At 47.7% G+C, this 18773-nt stretch overlaps 2 long non-coding RNA genes across 4 annotated transcripts; one reads left to right on the forward strand and one right to left on the reverse strand.

The window, feature by feature from the left end:
• Positions 1-2740: 2740 nt before the first annotated feature.
• LOC121822399 (uncharacterized) lies at positions 2741-9525 on the reverse strand. Its single transcript, XR_013044394.1, has 2 exons — positions 8088-9525; positions 2741-2908 (listed from the first exon to the last, which is right to left on the reverse strand). It is a non-coding gene; the product is annotated as an uncharacterized LOC121822399 (long non-coding RNA).
• Positions 9526-9993: 468 nt separating this feature from the next.
• On the forward strand, positions 9994-17537 carry LOC143268453 (uncharacterized). Of its 3 annotated transcripts, none has more exons than XR_013044392.1 (4): positions 9994-10621; positions 10737-11161; positions 12871-12992; positions 15105-17537. It is a non-coding gene; the product is annotated as an uncharacterized LOC143268453 (long non-coding RNA). The 3 variants fall into 3 exon arrangements; XR_013044393.1 differs by having other exon boundaries at positions 10911-11161; XR_013044391.1 differs by having other exon boundaries at positions 9994-11161.
• Positions 17538-18773: the final 1236 nt, after the last annotated feature.

Below are 18773 nucleotides of genomic sequence, written 5' to 3' on the forward strand. Positions count from 1 at the left end.
TTCAGTAGCAGGATGTGATACCTATCACATGGGAAGCCCTGAATTTGATCCCCAGGACTCAAAAAAATAAAAAATAAAAAATAAAAAATAAGAGAACAGTGGCTGGAGAGGCAGCTCCTGAGTTTACAGCTGGCACTGCTCTTTCAAAGGACCCAAATTCAGTCCCCAGTTGGGTAGCCCAGAACTCCCGGTAACTCCAGCTCCAGGGGACCCAATGCCTTTAGGGGCACCTGAGGTCGTGTGTACATACCACCCCCATATACATAATTAAAATAATAAAATACATCTTAAGCAATCAAAAGGCCCAGAGCCGACACACCAAACAAGAAGGATACAGAATGAGATGCACCCCCCCCTCCCCGCTTCACACTGTCCCTCCTGGTCCAGGGGCAACCACTAGTGATTGGTAATATCTCCCCAGAGGCTCACAGTTGAAACAGTGTTTTTCCGTAAATCATCTCACTGGACCCCACCATCAACTCCCTAAGATACACTGGGTGTAAACGATGGTTGTCTCCATTTACAGATAGGGCTTCAAAATGGTTAGTGGCTTGTCCACAATTAGGCCTCTAAAAAAAAAAATGGTGAGGCCACGATTGAAAGCCTGGTGGTCTGAAATTTTGGAATTACGACCCACTCTATCCCTTGATGACAGAGCCCTGGGTATTTAAAACCAGAAGGGGCTGTAAATAGTCCTGCTACAAGGACAGATTTGTCATGAAACAGGAGAAATCTCGTCCTGCCTTGATGTGTGCATTCCTGAGGGGCCTACTATGCTCTGCTGTAGGCCGGCTTACACAGACACCCCTCCCCGTCTCAGCTGGGGCAGGCTTACACAGACACCCCTCCCCTGTCTCAGCTGGGGCTGGCTTACACAGACACCCCTCCCCTGGCTCAGCTGGGGCAGGCTTACACAGACACCCCTCCTCTGTCTCAGCTGATCCAAGGATGAAAGACCAGTAATGAAGAGGCTCAGGAAGACAGGAGTCCAGGGTGAACTGGAGCCCTACAGCTGCCCTCTACATGAGAGACATGTGCATTCTCACACTTAAGGACTCAGGGTGTCCCCAGGGCTGGAAGTGAACCTGTCCCGAGTCTCTCTCCCAGCTTCTGGAGGATGTTGGCAATGTCCAGATGTCTTGGTTTGTGGACACATCTCTTTCCACTCTCTGCCTCTGTTTTCTCTGTTATAAAGACAACAGTCATGGGATGTAGGGTCCGTCCTCATCCAAGTATGACCTCATTTCCATTGATTCTGCTTGCAAAGGCCCCATTTTGAAATCAGTCACGTTCTGATATTCTGGTGGGCATGAATGTTGAGGAGACACCATTCAACTCAGTACGCTGCATCTTCCTGTTTCATACGGTAAATAGAGACGCTACTTCGGGAATGTTCTGAGTCTTTTTGTGAATGAGGAATGTCCTAACCCAGGAAGGCAGTGCAAAGATAATTCTGCCCATTCACAGGGAGGGAAGAGAGAAAGGCGGTTGTGTCCAGGGAACAGTTCAAAGACGTCTGCTGCCTGGTGCCAAGAGACAACATCTGCTGGGTCAGGAGGGCGGAAATGTATCATTTTAGCCACATGGCTTTTGGGTCAAAATGCTCTTATTTTAGTGAGCATGAGAATAAGAGTGGCTTAGGGGCAAGAAAGAAAGAGAGAGTTGGCTTATTCCAAATAGCGACTCAAAAAATAAAGTAGGCAGCTGGGAATGAACTTACTTCGGAGTAAAATACATTTATTCAAAGAAAAAATTAAATGGGAAGAGTAAAGAAAAACCTGATTGATCAAGGGCTACATCTTGATTCTGATTTTTAAAAAATCTTTTTGTTGTTGTTCTTTGTTTTTTTTTTCAAGACAGGGTTTCTCTGTGTAGCCTTGGCTGTCCTGGAACTTGCTGTGTAGACCAGACTGGCCTCGAACTCACAGAGATCCACCTGCCTCTGCCTCCTGAGTGCTGGGATTAGAGGCGTGCGCCATCACTCCCAGGCCCGGCCAAAATTTTTTATTTTTAATTATGTGTGCGAATGTATGTCTGTGTGAGCATGCACACATGAGTGCAAGTGCCCCTGAAGGCCAGAGCCCCGGGATCCCCCTGTATCGTAGAGTTACAGGCAGTTGTGAGCATATCCTGGCACAGATACTGAGAACCAAACTCTACTCCTCTGTGAAAGTGGTACCTGCTGTTAACCAGTGAACCATCTCTCCAGCCTCTTGGATTCTAATTGCAAAGTCAAATAGTAAGACTAAAATGGGGGGGGGGGGGGGAGGCAAAATGAGATGCATTATATAAATTATATAAATGTTAAAATTTATTTGGAGTCTGAAAGGGAAAAGTTGTGTGTGTGTGTGTGTGTGTGTGTGTGTGTGTGTGTGTGTGTGTGTGTTTAAGGTTTTGTTCCTGTTTGAGACAGGGCCTCACAATGTAGCCCCATCCTGACAGGAACCTGTGATCCACTCCTCCTCAGCCTTGTCAGTACAGGCAGGTGCTACCATGTCCAGCTCAAAAAAATACCTTTGGAGGGAAAAGAAATGTGCTGACGAACTTAAAATAATCAATCACTATATTTTACCAGGACAAAAATAAGAAAAGATAGTCGAGTGCAGTGGCGCACACCTTTCATCCCAGCACTTGGGAGGCAGAGTCAGATTGATCTTTGTGAGTTCGAGGCCAGCCACTGATACACAGTGAGGCCTTGTCTCAAAAACAAAGAAAAGTGAGGGGACTCACAGAGACTCCGTTAAAACAGATTTGTTATTTAAGGACTTGGCTTAATATGAACAAGCCTGGACACAACAGTGCAAGAAAGAGTCGTTCTTCAGCAAACGGTGGGACATCCGCAGCGACTCACAATCAGCTTGGCTCCATCTTTTCCACACCACGCATCACAGTATACTCCAAATGGGCCCTAAGAAGCCAGAGAAAGAAATGGAGATGCAGATGACTTTCAGCTGTGCCGGGAGAAAGCATTTTAACTATCCCTGCAACAGACATCAGAGGCAGGAGGGACGGATCTAAATCTGTTCTTAAAAGCCTTTTTGTGCCACCAAATGCAATAAAGCAAACAGGGAAATGAAAGCCACAGATGGGAGAGAAACCCATGCAGCAAATAAAGCATTCTGCCCAAAATAACTGAGGAACTGCCCCAAGTTAAAAAAAAAAAAAAGCCAGAATCCTGATCCGTTTTGATAAGGACCAAAGGAATAGTTCACACACATAAATAAATAGGACAATGAGGAACTTCACTGCAGACCTTGAACTTGCAGTCTAGACAGCTTGTCTGTGATTTGTTTTTGTGTGTGTGTGTATGTGTGTGTGTGTGTGTGTGTGTGTGTGTGTGTGTGTGTGTACTGCACATGTGTGGAGAAGTATGCTGCATATGAAGGCCCAGTGTTGATATGGGGAATCACCTTCAATTATTCTTCCATTTCATTCTCTGCCAGTGTGACTAATCTTGCTGGCTAGTGTGTTCTGGGGGAACCTGCCTCTCACTTCTGAGACCAGAATTACAGGTGGGCCATCGGGGTTCCTGAACCATCTCCCCTGTTCCTTTCCCCCACTCTTTATTTTTGAGACAGAGCTTCACTGTGCATCCCAGGCTAGCCTCCCACCCTTCATTCTCCTGCTTCAACTCTTACATTGTTATAAAATCAATTTAAGGCCAGTCTGGCAGAGCACATTTTTAATCCCAGCACCTGGGAAGCAGATCTCTGTGAGTTTGAAACCAGCCTGGTCTGTGTAGTAAAACATTGTCTCAATAACCAGCCCTCTACTTCTACCTCCCACTCCCACCCTGCCCCAGGGTGATCAGGAGTTAAAGGCCAGCCTTGGCTACATAGTGAGTTCAAAGGCAGGCTGCAATATATGAAACTCTGTCTCAAACAGAACAGAAATCAATTTTAGCCAAGCATAGTGGTGTATGGCTATAACCCCAACACTCAAGAGGTGGAGGTAGGGGATCAGGAGTTCAAGGCCAGCCTGTGCTATGCAAGATCCTGTCTCAAAACGAAGTAAAATCCATTTAAGTGATACAATTTCATGTTTGGTAGTGCAGATTTCCTGGATGCTAATATCACAAAACCTAAAACACCGTTTCTACCCTTTGATTCTAGTCTCATTTCTACAGATATGGCCAAAGAAAGTGATGTAAGAGGCGGGTGGGAGTCATCGCTACAAAGTGCCCATTACAGTATTACTTAAGTTAAAAACAAACAATTCAGAAGCTAGCTGTTTGCACGATGATTCTCATGGGGTCTAAGGAGTTGAGGCAGGAGGATGGAGAGCTGTAGGCCAGCCTTGGAACCCTGTTAAAAGAGGTGGGACTGGGTAGATAGCTCAGAAACACTGGGATGTTCTTGGGAATAGAGACTCGAGCCTCCGAGACTCATCAATAAGAATCTTTAAAGAGAGCCCGGGAACGTTCATTTTATCATCAGCCCAGACGATCCATTACTGCATGCAGGTTGCAGGGCCACTTGACTCCAAGCAAACCACAGACATGAAAGCCTTTTCAGGACTGAGAAGGGATTCCGCAGGAATAAAAAGATGGATAGTGAGGATGCAGAGAACATTCTGGACCCAGGGGCAGCAGCAACCCCTCCATGAGATGCCCCTAACAGGAGACAGTGGCCACAGTCACTGCATAGTCACAATGTTGCATTTAGTTCTACAAGCCCTCTCAAATTTCAGAATGGTCATACCAGGGTTGTTTTTTATTATTATTATTATTATTATTATTACATTTCTCCTTTCCCTTCCCTCCCTCTAAACCTCCCATATACCCATCCTTGTTCTCTTTGAAATTCATGGCCTCTTTTTCAGTAATTGTCACATGCATATATGTATACATATAGACCTACACACACACACACAGTCCTAAATATAAACTGTCTGTATACTGTTGGATACCAGATAACCGATTGGCCTGCTCTTCCCTGGGGAAGCCTGTTTCTCCCGCTCTCAGCATTCTATAGTTGCCTGTAGTCCGTTGTGTCGGGTTGAGGCCCCAGGGTCTTTCCCCGTCCACTTTGGCGTGTCTATTGGTGTCCTCCTTGCTCACTCAGGTTTAGGCAGTCATGTTGGTGAGACTTCCTGGATGCATCTTCTCCAAGGAGACACAGTCTCACAGCAACCTCCCTCTGGCTCTCACAGTCTTCCCACCCGTCTCGTCCACACTGTTCCCTGAGCCTGAGGTACAGGAGTTCATACAAGGTTTTTTTTGTTTGTTTTTGTCAAAAGCCCAGGAGGGTCACTTGAAGAATTCACACCTACAAAGAGTCTGTGGGATTCTTGCCACCTCTGCTTGGATGCCACCCTTCCCTTTTCTCTCAAGACCCCAGGCTTCAAGTGACTAATAGTCACATTACTGTTCAGGGTCTGGGTGTCATCGCAGAAGCATCACCCCACTGTGACCTCAGCCCTGTCAATGGAGGCACCACTAAGGGGCCGTGGGGGTGGGGGTGGGGGTGTGCCCATTCACCAAGTTTGTTGATCACACATTTATTTTTTTCACTGTGTACAGGGAAACAAACAAACCATTAGAGAAGGCTTAGCAGCCACTTATTCGGGCTGCAGAGTCTTCTTTTGCAGGGGACGGGAGGGAGAGGAGCCCATAGCCAGTTACTAATGCTCCTCTGAGCCTCTCTGGCTCCCAGGGGGCTTCCTTTCCTGCGCACTGATCCCTGGGGCCCAGATGTGCCTCCACAGAAGACTTCCTGGAACCTATAGACCCATTCTTGCCCAGAGTCTTGGGGCTTCTTGCCAGGACCTGGGGGTGTCACACGATGCTACTCTCCAGCCAAGGGTGGTCAACCTCCCCCAAGAAGGCTGGGCCAACGCCCAGAAAGCCAGGCCGATAGGCGCTCGCGCTCTTGTGGGAGTAGTGTCTACTCCCCACCAGGGATTCAGTAAGGGACCCTGTGGTAGCCAGGCCCAAAGTCCTGTTTCTGATGCCCTGCGGCCCTGAGGTAGATACACAGGCTTCTTCTGAAACAATGTGTTTCCCGCCCGAGATACAGACTCCCACCTGGTGGTCCTCCCAGCTGCTCCCTCTGGGTGCACAGTCTTAGCAACTTTGCATGGCCCATCCAAGGGAGCCCCTTTTCTATGAGGGAGAACAGGCTAAGCAAGGTGCCTTTGGGAGCCCCAGAGGGGGTACTTGGGAGTTGCCATTGTTTCCAGCCTCCTCTCAGAAGCTGGCATTATTCCACTGCCACCTTCAGCAACCCTCCACCCTGCCGCCCCTCCGCCCCCCCCCCCCAAAAAAAAAACCTTCTTACAGGCTTAGAAACCAGCCAATTTGACATCTCGCCAGCTCCCTTCCAAGGACCTGCCTTCTGGAGGCAGAGAGCAATGGGGAGCGATGCAGAGAAGACTCCCAGCCCAGAGGTCTATGGTGACTTGCTCTTTTATTCCCAAGTATTTCTTGAGTGCCCATCGTGTGCCAGACACTGTGCTGGGGAGCTACCGCTGTGAACAGACCGACTCATGGAAATTACAGATCGCAGGGGAGACAAAAAAAAAAAAAAAAAAAATCAACAAGCAACCAAAGTCATGAAGGGACATCACCAAGTCGTCATGGGTGTTCCGAAAGATGGAGGCAGGTGCTTGATGGGAAGCAAGCAGGATTTGGCTTTAGGAGTCGGCCAGGGAAGGCCTCTGGGGCAGATTTGGGGTGATAGGAAGGAGCATTAGGTTGAAGGATCAACAGGAGGAATGACTTGAGTAGGGACCTTGAGTTTATTTGGGGACCTGAGTTCTTTGGGGTTGCAATTCAGGGAGTTAGGGATGAGGCCCTTGGTATGAGACGGTTGGAGGGTACAGAGCAGGTGACCAAGGTAAGGCTTTTTTTTTTTTCTTTTTTTTTTTTTTTGAGGCAAGGTCACCAAGGCTGGCCCAATTGGTCTGCCACCCCCTCCAAGTGCTAGACTTGCCGTGTGTACCACCATGCATAGTGTGATAGTGTGATTTTTATTTTTGTCTGAGTCAAGTGAGACGTTATTAGAGGGTTCGAACAAATGATATGATCGGGTTTAAATTGTCCCTGTGGCTTCAGGTCTGAGAAGAAGCTATGAGGAACTGACTTGGGAGGGAGGCAGGAGGGCCCGTAGGAGAGGGCACTGGCTTGTATTTGCTGGTGGAGGAGGAGGAGGTAAAGGGACCTGAGACACACTCAGGAATTTACCTGGACGACTTCCCAGCAGGCAGGGAATGAGGGGGGGGGGATGGGGGCGCTGCTGTTTTCAGTGAGAAGGGCTAGTGGGGGAGGGGGCTACAAGGAAATGGGGATGAGGGCAGAGTTAGCTTGTCTTCAGGCTCCTTCCGATCCAAAGTCAAGGAATTCGTTATCTTGCTCTCCTTCCCAGCCAGCCCCTAAAACCTGATTTTACAGTCTGAGGAAACAGACTGTAGTTGAGCCCAGGAGTCCAGAATCAGCTTTGAGAGATAATACCAAGAAGATGATTTGCCTTTTAGGGCCGGCTGCCCTGAATCCAGGCTCCTCCCACCCAGCCCCGGCTCTCGGCTCTCAACTCTATGCCAAGCATCTCACCGAAGGTCTCTTTGAGCCATGTTGGCACTGGGACTCAGGACAGGATGCTCTGGTTCACGAGACACATGTTTAGTCTCATTCACTCATAATCTCCCCCACCTATCCCCCCTCCTTTTCCCAGATTCTCTTTCCAAAGCTTGTTTGTGGGTCAGCTTCTAGAATGAGCTAGGGCTGGGTGATGATGACCTGCGAAGCGGCGAATTGGGGCTGGATGTGCAGGCCGGCTCCTGGATGGTTTGAGCTCATGACTTCCTTTCTCTGAGAAGGACAGGCTTCAAACTCATAATCCTCCTGCCTCAACAGAATGGCAAAATGGGACATAAATCCCTTCTTTCTTTACAAGGGTGAGGATTAGGGCTTAAGAGTCAGGGAGACCTCACTTGGGATGTCAACTATGAGACCTTGGACAGGTTAGTTACATACCTGGGAAATAATAATCACTTCTCTGGGACCGTTGGGAGGGTCCCAGAGAGATCAAGCTTGAGAGCTGAAGTGCCCTCTGTAAGGATCATCAGGGCACACAGGAGATGTCACTGACCTCTTGTTGTTGTTTGAGACAGGGTTTCTCTGTATAACTCTGGCTGTCCCAGAACTCGCTTTGTAGATCAGGCTGGCCTTGAACTCACAGAGATCCACTTGCCTCTGTCTCTCCAGTGCTGGGATTAAAGGTGCATGCCACCACTGCCCGGCTGCTGTCACTGAACTCCTAGGACCACAAGAGACAGTCTGGGGTAAGAAGGCTTGGTCTATCTGCCCCAACCAAAGCCCAGACTTATTCTCTGGCATCTTCAGGGTGTGAAAAGTCCAGGACAAACTAGATGGGTCCAGGCAGGACTAATGATAATTCACAGGCTGGCAGTTTCAGATAACGAGGCAAAGCTGAACGATGAACTGGACCACAGTGGAGTGTGAACCCAGACCTGGGCATTCTTGAGATTTATGTTTCCAAGCACCAGACATCAGAGCAGGACGAGTCTGGTTGACATTCCTCCTGTCTGGGCACAGAGGAGAGAAATATAATGTAATTGAGTTTTCTTCTTTTAGAATATATTTGTTTGGTGCTTTTCTTTTTGTTTTTAGTGGTTTTCTTGTGTGTGTGTGTGTGTGTGTGTGTGTGTGTGTGTGTACCTGACTGCCAGCATGTATGTGGAGGTCAGAGAAGGGACTTTCTCTGTCACCCCTCACTTGAGATGGGGTCCCTCACAGAACCAGAAGCTAGACTGGCACAGGCCCGGCAGTTCTTTCTCTAGACCCCCTCAGCGCTGGGGTTACAGGCACGAGTGGCTCCACTTGATTTTGATGTGGCTTCGGTAGATTTGAATTCAGGCCCTCATTTTGTGCAGCATACACTCTTACTCACTAGGCTTGTTTCTTTGGCCACAGTGTATCTGTCTACGGAGCTGACGGCCCTGGAGCTCACTGTGCAGCCCAGACCTGCCTCAACCTTGGGTCCTTCTTGCCCCAGCCTCCCAGGTGCCGTGATCACGGATCAGGACACCATGTCTGTCTTCTATTGTCAGTGGTGTTTTGAAACAGGAGCTCACTACATTGTACAAGCCGGCCTCAAACTCAAAATCCTCCTGCCTCAGCCTTCTGAGTGCAGGGATTACAAGTGCATGCCACCCTTTTTTAGATATGAATTTGTTCAGTTTTGAAGTTTTGGCCTTTATACTTCTGGTGTTAAGATAGCCTCTCCCTGCCTGGTGCAGCGGCATGTGCCTACAATTTCAGCTACGCAGGAGGCAAGATGAAAGCTTGAGCTTCAAGGGTTCAAGATCAGCCTGGGCAATGTTGTGATACTTGTGTCAAAACAAATCGAACAACCAAGAACAGATACCCTTTCTTTTATAAATTAGGGGTGAGAATTGTTGGTGCTGTGGCTATTCATTATGAATTATGATAATTTATTCTGATCGGTGAAATTTAAAACTCTGTCTACAAATGGGAAACTGAGCCCAGAGAGAAGATACGACCTACCAAATCCAGAAGCCTAGAACCAAACCTAGGTTATTGAGAATGAGGACCCCCACCTAGGGCCCCTGACTTCCAGCACAGGCTCTTTCACTAGAATCTTCCCTAGCTTCTTTGGGCCTCTTTCACTTGCAACTGATTGAAATCCAACTCAAACAGCCTTAAGCAAAGGGAAAAGTCAAGACTTTCAACTAAAAAGAGAGATTCTTGGCAGAAATACACAAAACAAAGCCCTGGGTTCCCATCAGTCTCCTAGAAACAGAGGCACGCAGGACCAGAGTCTCCCCTATGTGGTTCAAAGCCTCCAACTAACTTGGGAGTTGGAGGCAGGTAGACCTCTGTGAATCTGAGGCCAGCTTGATCTACAGAGTGAGCTCCAGGATAGCCGGGGTGGCATAGTGAGACCCTGTCTCAAACCAACCAACCAGCCAACAACATCAAAAAATCATCCAGTGTTACAATCAGAAACCTGACATATTAACATACACTGGTGTTCCTAGTGCTGGGGAGGGTGAGGCAGGAGGATTGTGAGTGAGGTCAGCCTCAGTTACATAGGAAGCTCATGTCTTAAAACAAAACAACAGCAAGACTCCATAACTGGGCTCCCCATCTCTTTATTCATAGCAGTAACACACACACACACACACACACACACACACACACACACACACACACACACACACACACACACACACCATGTGCATGCATATTCCTCCCCTGAACCTAGGAGTCAGTCTTTGCCTCGTTTTGTTCTGACTCACGGTGTCTCTCAGGATACACCTGCACCGAGTGTCTAAGTGACCCAGGTCCAACCGATCTCTCCTGCTGCTTGGGAGGTGAGGCATCGTCCCTAGCAACCATCATCAGAACACACTGTCCTGGCAGCCTTTCAGCTGTAACTTATTAGCTGAGTAATTGTGGGAAGCATCTGCATTTTCTTTATTCTGTTGCTGATCAGCACGTACCCCAAGAACTAAAAATAAGCGGCAGGAGGTGAGGCTTGTTGGAAGCCGAGGAACGGGGTGTTTTCTCAAAGTTCAAACCTCCTTGATTTGGAGGAGAAGGTGTCTTGGGCTCACTGTGTGTGATTCCAATACTCAGGTGGGTATAACACTAAAATGTAGCTTTGAAAATTCTGCCCCAAGATGGGACGGTGCTAGGTCAGGGGAAGCGCCATGGTTTTCCCTGGCACTGCCCTGGTTCTATTTCCCTTTAGTCTGGCACACTGAGCAAATGTGTTCCTTTCCTACCCATCTGCCTGGCTGATGGGCAGGAGCCGGCGGCGGCGAAACCGGAGGAGGACGGCAGACATCGTTCCTAACGGTCGCGGTGCCGTTAGCCCCTCACAAAGAACCTCAGAGCTTGCCTTGTTCCTAATCCATTTTCCCAGCTAGAGGCCATTATGGCAAGAACATGGAAGCCACAAGGATGAAGAGAAAACATCAACTCCCATTTGAGGAAAATAAACCTGAATCTAATATGGAGGAGACTGCAAACCTTAGAGAAACATTTTAATTAATAATTACTTTTCAAAATGTTTTCTAAGAGACAAAGTCTCCACCGTCTTGCCCACCCCGGCACCACACTCTTGGACACAAGTGATTCTCTCTCATGTCAGTCTCTGAGTCGTTGACACGACAGGTGAGTCCCACCTCAAGGTGGGCAATGTTATATCTTTTCTTTTAGTGAGTCTATGTGTGTGTTCAGACCTGTTCTCACCTTCCACCTTGTCAAGGCAAGGGCTTTCTTGTGTATGGGGCTGTGATGTGTACTACAGGTTAGCCGGCCCATAGGAGACAATTCTCCTATCTCCACCTCCCATCTCACCACAGGAGTGCTGGGATCACAGAGGCAAGTTACAACATCCGGTCCTTAAAAAAAAAAATCTTTTTTTATATGTATGGTGTTTTGCCTGCATGTATGTATGTGCGCCATGTGTGTGCAGTGTCTGCAGAAGCCTGAAGAAGCCATCAGATCCCCTCCCTAGGACTGGAGTTACATACGGGTTTTAGCTGCAGGGCGGGCACTGGGAACCCAACCCAGGTCCTCTGGAAGAGCAGCCAGTGCTCTTAACCTCTGAGCCACCTCTCCAGCCCACATCCAGCTTTTGGCATGGGTTTCAGGGGTCAGATTCCGGTCATCAGGCTTGTGCAGAAAGTGCTTTTACATACTGAACCATCTCTCTGGCTAGGATGAGCAATTTTAAGTAAAAAAAAACCAAAAACTCCATTGAAAAGGAATGTTCCATTGTACTTACTGCTGTGGGTCAATCTAAAAGACCTGGAGCCAAGTTTGTGTTGTTCTGTCTTAGAGGAAGCACTATCCTTCCAAATCCCTCCCAGGTAAATTTTATCTCTAGATACATTTGGTAAGGGCCTCAGCAAGGGACAAAGAATGTGTGACACACGGCAGACAAAGTCAGTTCTCCGAGGCTCCCCACTTTCTTTCCCATTTCTCCCCATGACAGATTAAAATGAACTTCTAAACTCAGGTTCCTGCTCTGCGAACCCACGTGTTTCCTCGGCTTTCCATTAGTATAACGAATGCTACAGATAATCAACTTATTACCCAGAAAAGGTTCATCTGGGTGTGGTAGCACATGCCAGTAATCCTGGCACTAGGGAGGGTGAGAAAGGAGGATCGCCACGATTGTGGGCTACATAATGAGTGTCAGATCAGCCAGAGCTACAGACTAAGAAGTTGTCTCAAAACAACAACAACAACAACAACAACAACAACAACAACAAAAACCAGATGGGATGGTTCGGCAGGTAAGGATACTCCACATCAAGTGTGAAGATGTGACTTTGATTCCTGGCATCCACATGGAAGAAGAGAACTGATTCTCAAACGTTCTCTGAGTTCTGAATGTGCATGTGCTTGCTCTCTCTCTCTCTCTCTCTCTCTCTCTCTCTCTCTCTCTCTCTCTCTCTCTCTCTCTCTCACACACACACACACACACACACACACACACACATATGCAAGCATAACACACAATATATATGTATACACACAGACACAAGCATAACACACAATATATGTGTATACACACACACATATATACACACATACATACACACATACATCTATAAAACAAGTGGAGAGAGCGAATACAGGTTTTTTGCCTTTTGTTTCCGTTTCCTTTGGAAGTGTAGCCCATGATCTATCGGCTCCCAAGGCTTGGAGCCCCGCTGAGTCAATGCAGCCTGGCAAGCATTCGGAATTGTTTGTGCCAAGAAGCCAGGGGCCTGGGTGTGTAGATTCCCATTCTGAAGGAAAGACAGAAGGAAGGGGGGGGTCCCTTCTCTTGTGTCCCAAAGACCTCTCCAGGCACCAACGCTTCTCCACAGTGCCATCCTGGGGACCCAGCCTTTACCACATGAGCTGTTGGAGAACATTCAGCATCCAAACTGCAGAACCAGAGGATCATTGTGTCTCAGTCATGTCTTCCGTGGGTCCCACTCATCCAGAGGTAACTCCACAGAAAGGACCTTGTACCCATTTTACTCCCACACACCCGGGGAGAACGTCTCCAACAGGCTCAGGACAGACAGTCCAGAGCTCTGTGATGATTCAAGGAGGACATCATTCAGAGTATCTTTGAGAGTGTTTCTGAATGAGATTATATCTGAACCAGGACACAGACAAAGTGAATTGTGGGTAGGTCTTATCAAATCTGTTAGCAGCCTGAGAAAAAGAAAAAGAAAAAGGAGGGGTAAGGTATGAGGAGGGTCCCCTGAGACAGTTATCTTCTGCTTTTGAATTTTGTCTCTGATTGGAACTTAGAAAATGACTCTCCAGGGTCACCAGCTTGCCAAATGCAGATCACAGGGTTTTTAAGCCTCTGTATAAACATGAGACATGTTATCTCCACCCTGTTAATTCTGTTTTTTTTTTTTATGAACATAGGCAGATCTATGAAAATATTTTTAAATTTTAAATTGTAATTTCTTTTAAAGTTGCTCGGAAAGGGCTGGAGAGATGGCCACTTAGTGAAGTCCCAGCACGAGGAACTGAAACCCTATCCCCAGAATGAAGGGCTCCAGCAGGTCCGAGCTTGGCAAACATGACACCCATCCACCTTCCCAGTCCCTTGCTAAAAACAGTTAGATTGCATTCCTAAAGTTAGCCCCCAAGGTCCATTCCCTTATTTGGCCACTTCCCCCCTCCCAGGCTGACCACCAAGGTCCAGCTGTTGAAGTCCAGCATTTAGAGCCCCCTTTGGCTTACCTAGTTAACATGCCCAATCAAACACAAACCAACTCATCCTAACATGGGGTTTCCCTTTTCCTTTTATAAACCACCATTTTCCTATGGGTCACGTCTATCTTCTCTCTATCCAGAGGCAGCCCTTTGTCCCTCTGGAACAAATATCCCTGTCCCCTCTGCCTTGTTCCCATCCCCTTCTCCCTTGTCCTCCACTTCCTGTCTTTGTCTCTTATTCCCTGCCCAAGTGATTGCCAAACATCTACTACCAATTGTCTCCCTAAAATTCATTAACTGTCCAGGTGTCTTCAGGCATCAAACACGGAGTGACTCCCTCATTCCCAATTACAAGACAGAATTAAACTCAAGCCATCTCCTCTCTCTCTCTCTCTCTCTCTCTCTCTCTCTCTCTCTCTCTCTCTCTCTCTCTCTCACACACACACACACACACACACACACACACACACACACACACACACACACTTTCATGGCTAAACCCTTACTTGGGTGGAGGTCATCCAACAAACTCTCTTCTCAACTTCACTAATCCCTCTTTTAATGACTCCTTTCAACGCACCCCCCACCCGCACCCCGTTAGCTTCAATCCCTCTCACTGGCCATACCTCAGTTGCCAATATCCCACCCCCACTCCTGACCACTTGTCCCCATTGATCATCCAAGCTCTCATTTGAGAACCAAAGCCAAGTTCTCTCAACCTTTCCACACCAACCCCAAAAATCTGTTACAGCTCGTCCCCCTCACTGTTTGCCAAGAGCCTCCTCAGTCATCTGTGTTCCTAAGATATCTCAATTTCAGAACCCACCTGGACATCCCAGGAAAGCCTATTCTGAGGCAACAGAAGTCTCTCAAACTGTATTCTCCTCAACATAACCAGACCCTGCTTTCAGATGACAGCTGTTCCCCAATTAACCTAAATAAATAGTCAATCTAGCTGGGCGGTGGTGGCGCACGCCTTTAATCCCAGCACTCGGGAGGCAGAGGCAGGCAGATCTCTGTGAGTTCGAGGCCAGCCTGGGCTACCAAGTGAGCTCCAGGAAAGGCGCAAAGCTACACAGAGAAACCCTGTCTCGAAAAACTAAAAATAAATAAATAAATAGTCAATCTAAATGTTCCTGGCTCCTCTCAAGAACTCTGAAACAGACTCCTGATAAGTACTGCTGTCAGCCTGTTTCCCCACCTGCCTATTCCTGAAGGTGGGACCTCTCCCCCATTCCCTGGAATCTCCCCCTCTTCCCCTGGTCTTAGGACTCCTCTTCCCAGCTACCAGGACCATAAGCCTAAAAGCTTCAAATGTACATCGAAGATAAAAAACTTCCCCTAAGCTCCTTAACTTTACCTCTGTCTCTATCTCTTCTAGTAGATTCCAGATCAACTACAGACTGCTTCAACGACTCACCAGGCCCAGCTGCTTCCTTGGAATCTACATCCTGGTCCAGCCTCACAGACTACATTCCCCTAGCCTCAGATGGTTCCACAGAACCTGGACGTTGAATGACGCAGCCTGTTCTTCCTGACCTTGACCGACATTCCAGATTCCTTGGGTCCCTAACAACGAAGCCCCAGTGTCAGCAGGAAGCAGCCAGGGAGAATGATGCCCACTGACTTAATACCTAATGGCCCAATAGTCAAAAGGTGGGAATAAAGGTCTCCAGCAGGCCCGAGCACGGCACACATGGCTCTGGCAAGTCTTGCCCTTCTCCCCCATTCCCTCTTCCTTGCTAAAAGCCATTAGATTACATTCCTAAAGCTAGCCTCCAAGGTCCATTCCCTTATTTGGCCACTGACTAATTCCTGAGACAAAACATCAAGTTCCAACAATCAAAATTCATTATTTAGCTTCCAATCAGGACTTACTAGCTCACCCAAGCACAGACTCCCCCTTTTCCTCCTTAAAAACCCACTCCTGCAGAAACACCCTTTCTTGCTTTGTTTTCTTTGCAGCAACCTGCCCCCTACACCTTCCACTTGCCCCTCTATAAATCTCCTTTGTGGTAAGAACTTAGTGTCTGGTTATGTCCTGTACCAACTCCAAAGGGACCAGCCTCCCTTACACAGAACGCACGTAAAGCCCATCCTATCCAGGACTACATAGAAAGAGCCTGTCTTAAAAAAAAAAAAAAAAAACCAGGTACAGCAGAGTGTGCCTGGAGTCCCAGCCCTGGGGAGGCAGAGACAAGGCGATCTCCGGGGCTTACTGGTCATCCAGTCTAGTGAGTTCAGAAGAGTTTCTTTCTTCAAAAAAATATGATGATGAACGGTGATTGAGGAAGATACCTGATGTCAGCCTCTGGCCTTCACATGCAAGCACACACATGTGCTTGCACACATGACTATTAGAAGGAAAGCTAGGTGTGGTAGTGCACACCTGCAATCCTAGCACTCAGAAGCCGAGACAGGGGTTTGAGACCAGCCTGGGTTGCGAAGGGAATTTAAAGGCAAACAAACAAACAACCCCCCCAAACAAACAAACAAATAGCTTGAGGTGTAGCTCAGTTGGCAGAGTACTTGCCTACCATACATGAAGGCCTGGATTCAGTCATCAGCACTAATTAATCAGTGTGGTGGCCCAAGCCTGTAATCTTAACAATGGGGATGGTGGGGACCAGACTATCAGGAGTTCAAGGCTAGCCTGAGCAATTTGAGTCTCTTTTCTCAAAAAAACCAAACCTAAAGCCAGGGGTTGTGAGCTGTCTCATAGGTAAAGGGTTTGCTGTGCAGGCATGAGGTCCATCTCCAGGACCCACATAAAGGCTGGGCGTGGCAGCACCTGTCTGTAACCCCTGCTCTGGTGAGCAGAGATGGGCAGATCTTGGGGGGTCTACTATCCAGCCAGTCTAACAGACATGTACCAGGCTTTTTCTTTTGGGACCACCAACCAGCTCCCAAATCATGACATGGAGACTTTTAATTATGAATGCTGGGTCTTCTCTTAATCTGTTTCTCTTTATCTAGGTTTGGTCTTAGGACTTTTTGCCTTTCCTTCCTTCCTTCCTTCCTTCCTTCCTTCCTTCCTTCCTTCCTTCCTTCCTCCCTCCCTCCCTCCCTCCCTTCCTTCCTTTGTATCTTACTTTCCTGCTGTCTCCATGGGTAACTCACAGCTGCCTGACTTCTAGCCCCAGGAGTGCCCCTCTCTTTCTCCTCCATTTTCTCCCCCATTCTCTCCTCCATTCTCTCCTCCCTTCTTCTTCCCCTTCTTCTCGTCTCTCTTCTACTTATCCTCTCTGCCCACCAGCCCCACTTATCCCTCTCCTGCCCAGCTATTGGCCGTTCAGCTCTTTATTAGACCAATCAGGTGCCTTAGGCAGGCAAGGCGAGGCAGCAACACATCTTTTCATAATTAAACAAATGCAACATAAACAAATGTAACACATCTTTACATTGTTAACAATGGCAGCAGAAACAAATGTAACACATCTTCACATAGTTAAAGTCATAGTGTGCAACACAAATAAATATAACACATCTTTGCCTAGTTAAATATTCCACAACGCAGAAGCAGCAAGGCTCAGGTTCAGCAAGAGACCTTGTCTCAAAAACAAAACCTAAAACAAAAGGGGTCTAGCAAGAGAGTAACACACCCAAAGTGACCTCTGACCTCCACGAATACACACATAGGCAATGCATCTGGGCAGGCTTGTGCTGTAGCTGCACACACATGTGTATGCCACACATGCACAGGCCAGCACAAAGGAGAATGGCTTATGACGATAATGAACATATAAGAATGAATAACATTTGGAGTGTTTGCCTTTACAACAATGAGAATAATAAAATCTTAAATATTTTTGTAGGCGCTAGCATGGTGGCTTAGCAGGTAGAGTTGGTTGAGAGGTTGATGGAGGAGTTTGATTCCCCACACCCACATACAGGTGGAAGAAGAGACATGGCTTACACGGGATGCTGTGCTGTGGCCTGGATGCCCCTCCCCCTGCTGCATAATATGCACACACAATGAATGAATGAATGAGTGAATGAATGCTGTTTATGGAGAAATGGACCTACAAAGACACAAATTCCCAAGACCCCTGCCTTAAGATCCAAGTCATATGGGACCTGCTAACATTTTTCAGCATACCCTTCTCCTTGAGCCAGAGTCTACCTACTAGGTCGGGAGATGGTGTTTCCATGACCTTCCACTGACCTTGATGAAGAAGTTATTTTGGAATCATCATTTTTTTTTGTCTGTGAATAGAATTATGTGTGTGTGCTGGGGGTGGGGGGGCGGGGACCTGGCCATAGAGAGGCCAAGCAGGCAGGCCTGAACAAAGGGTAAGAAATAGCTTTTCCTGACAAGGGTGACTATCCAGGCGCTGCCTGCCGCCTCCCCTCCAGCCCTCCTGTGTCCTGTCTTCTTCTTTGTCTAATCAGGCTGATCTCTGTCTCCTGTAGACCAGGATTCAAATATTTACTGCTCATAGGCCAGCTACCCTATCATGGGGGAAAGATAAACAACTGGATGCGGGTGTCGCCAGGGAAACGGCCCTGTAAACAAGCAGCTCCCTTAACTACTCAGCGCCTTGTGCTTCGCACAGAGCTCTGGATGGAAGAGGAATGCTTGCTTAGGGGAAGGAGCTTTTGAGCAGGGCTTGGAGGAATGAATGTGCATTTGACCAGCAACGTGGCCTCAGGGGAGAGGGGCGGATAGCATGTGATGAAATATAACAAAGGCTGCAGCCAGTGAGTAGCAAAGAGTTGATAAGGCTGTTGGTTCTCTGAAGCATAAAGCTATTTCTTCCAACTAAGACATAGAAACAAAGGGCTGGAGGGATGGATGACTCAGTGGTTAAGAGTTCTTGCTGTCTCTCTCTCTCTCTCTCTCTCTCTCTCTCTCTCTCTCTCTCTCTCTCTCTCTCTCTCTCTTAGACAGGGTTTCTTTCTGTGTATCCCTGGCTGTCCTGAACTCACTGCGTAGACCAGGCTGGCCTCAAACTCACAGAGATCCTCCTGCCTCTGCCTCCCAAGTGCTGGGATTGAAGGCATGGGCCACCACCACCTGAGATCAGACTTCAGATTCTAGAATCCAAGT

This window comes from Peromyscus maniculatus, chromosome 14 (genome assembly GCF_049852395.1).
Source record: "Peromyscus maniculatus bairdii isolate BWxNUB_F1_BW_parent chromosome 14, HU_Pman_BW_mat_3.1, whole genome shotgun sequence".
NCBI lineage: Eukaryota > Metazoa > Chordata > Mammalia > Rodentia > Cricetidae > Peromyscus > Peromyscus maniculatus.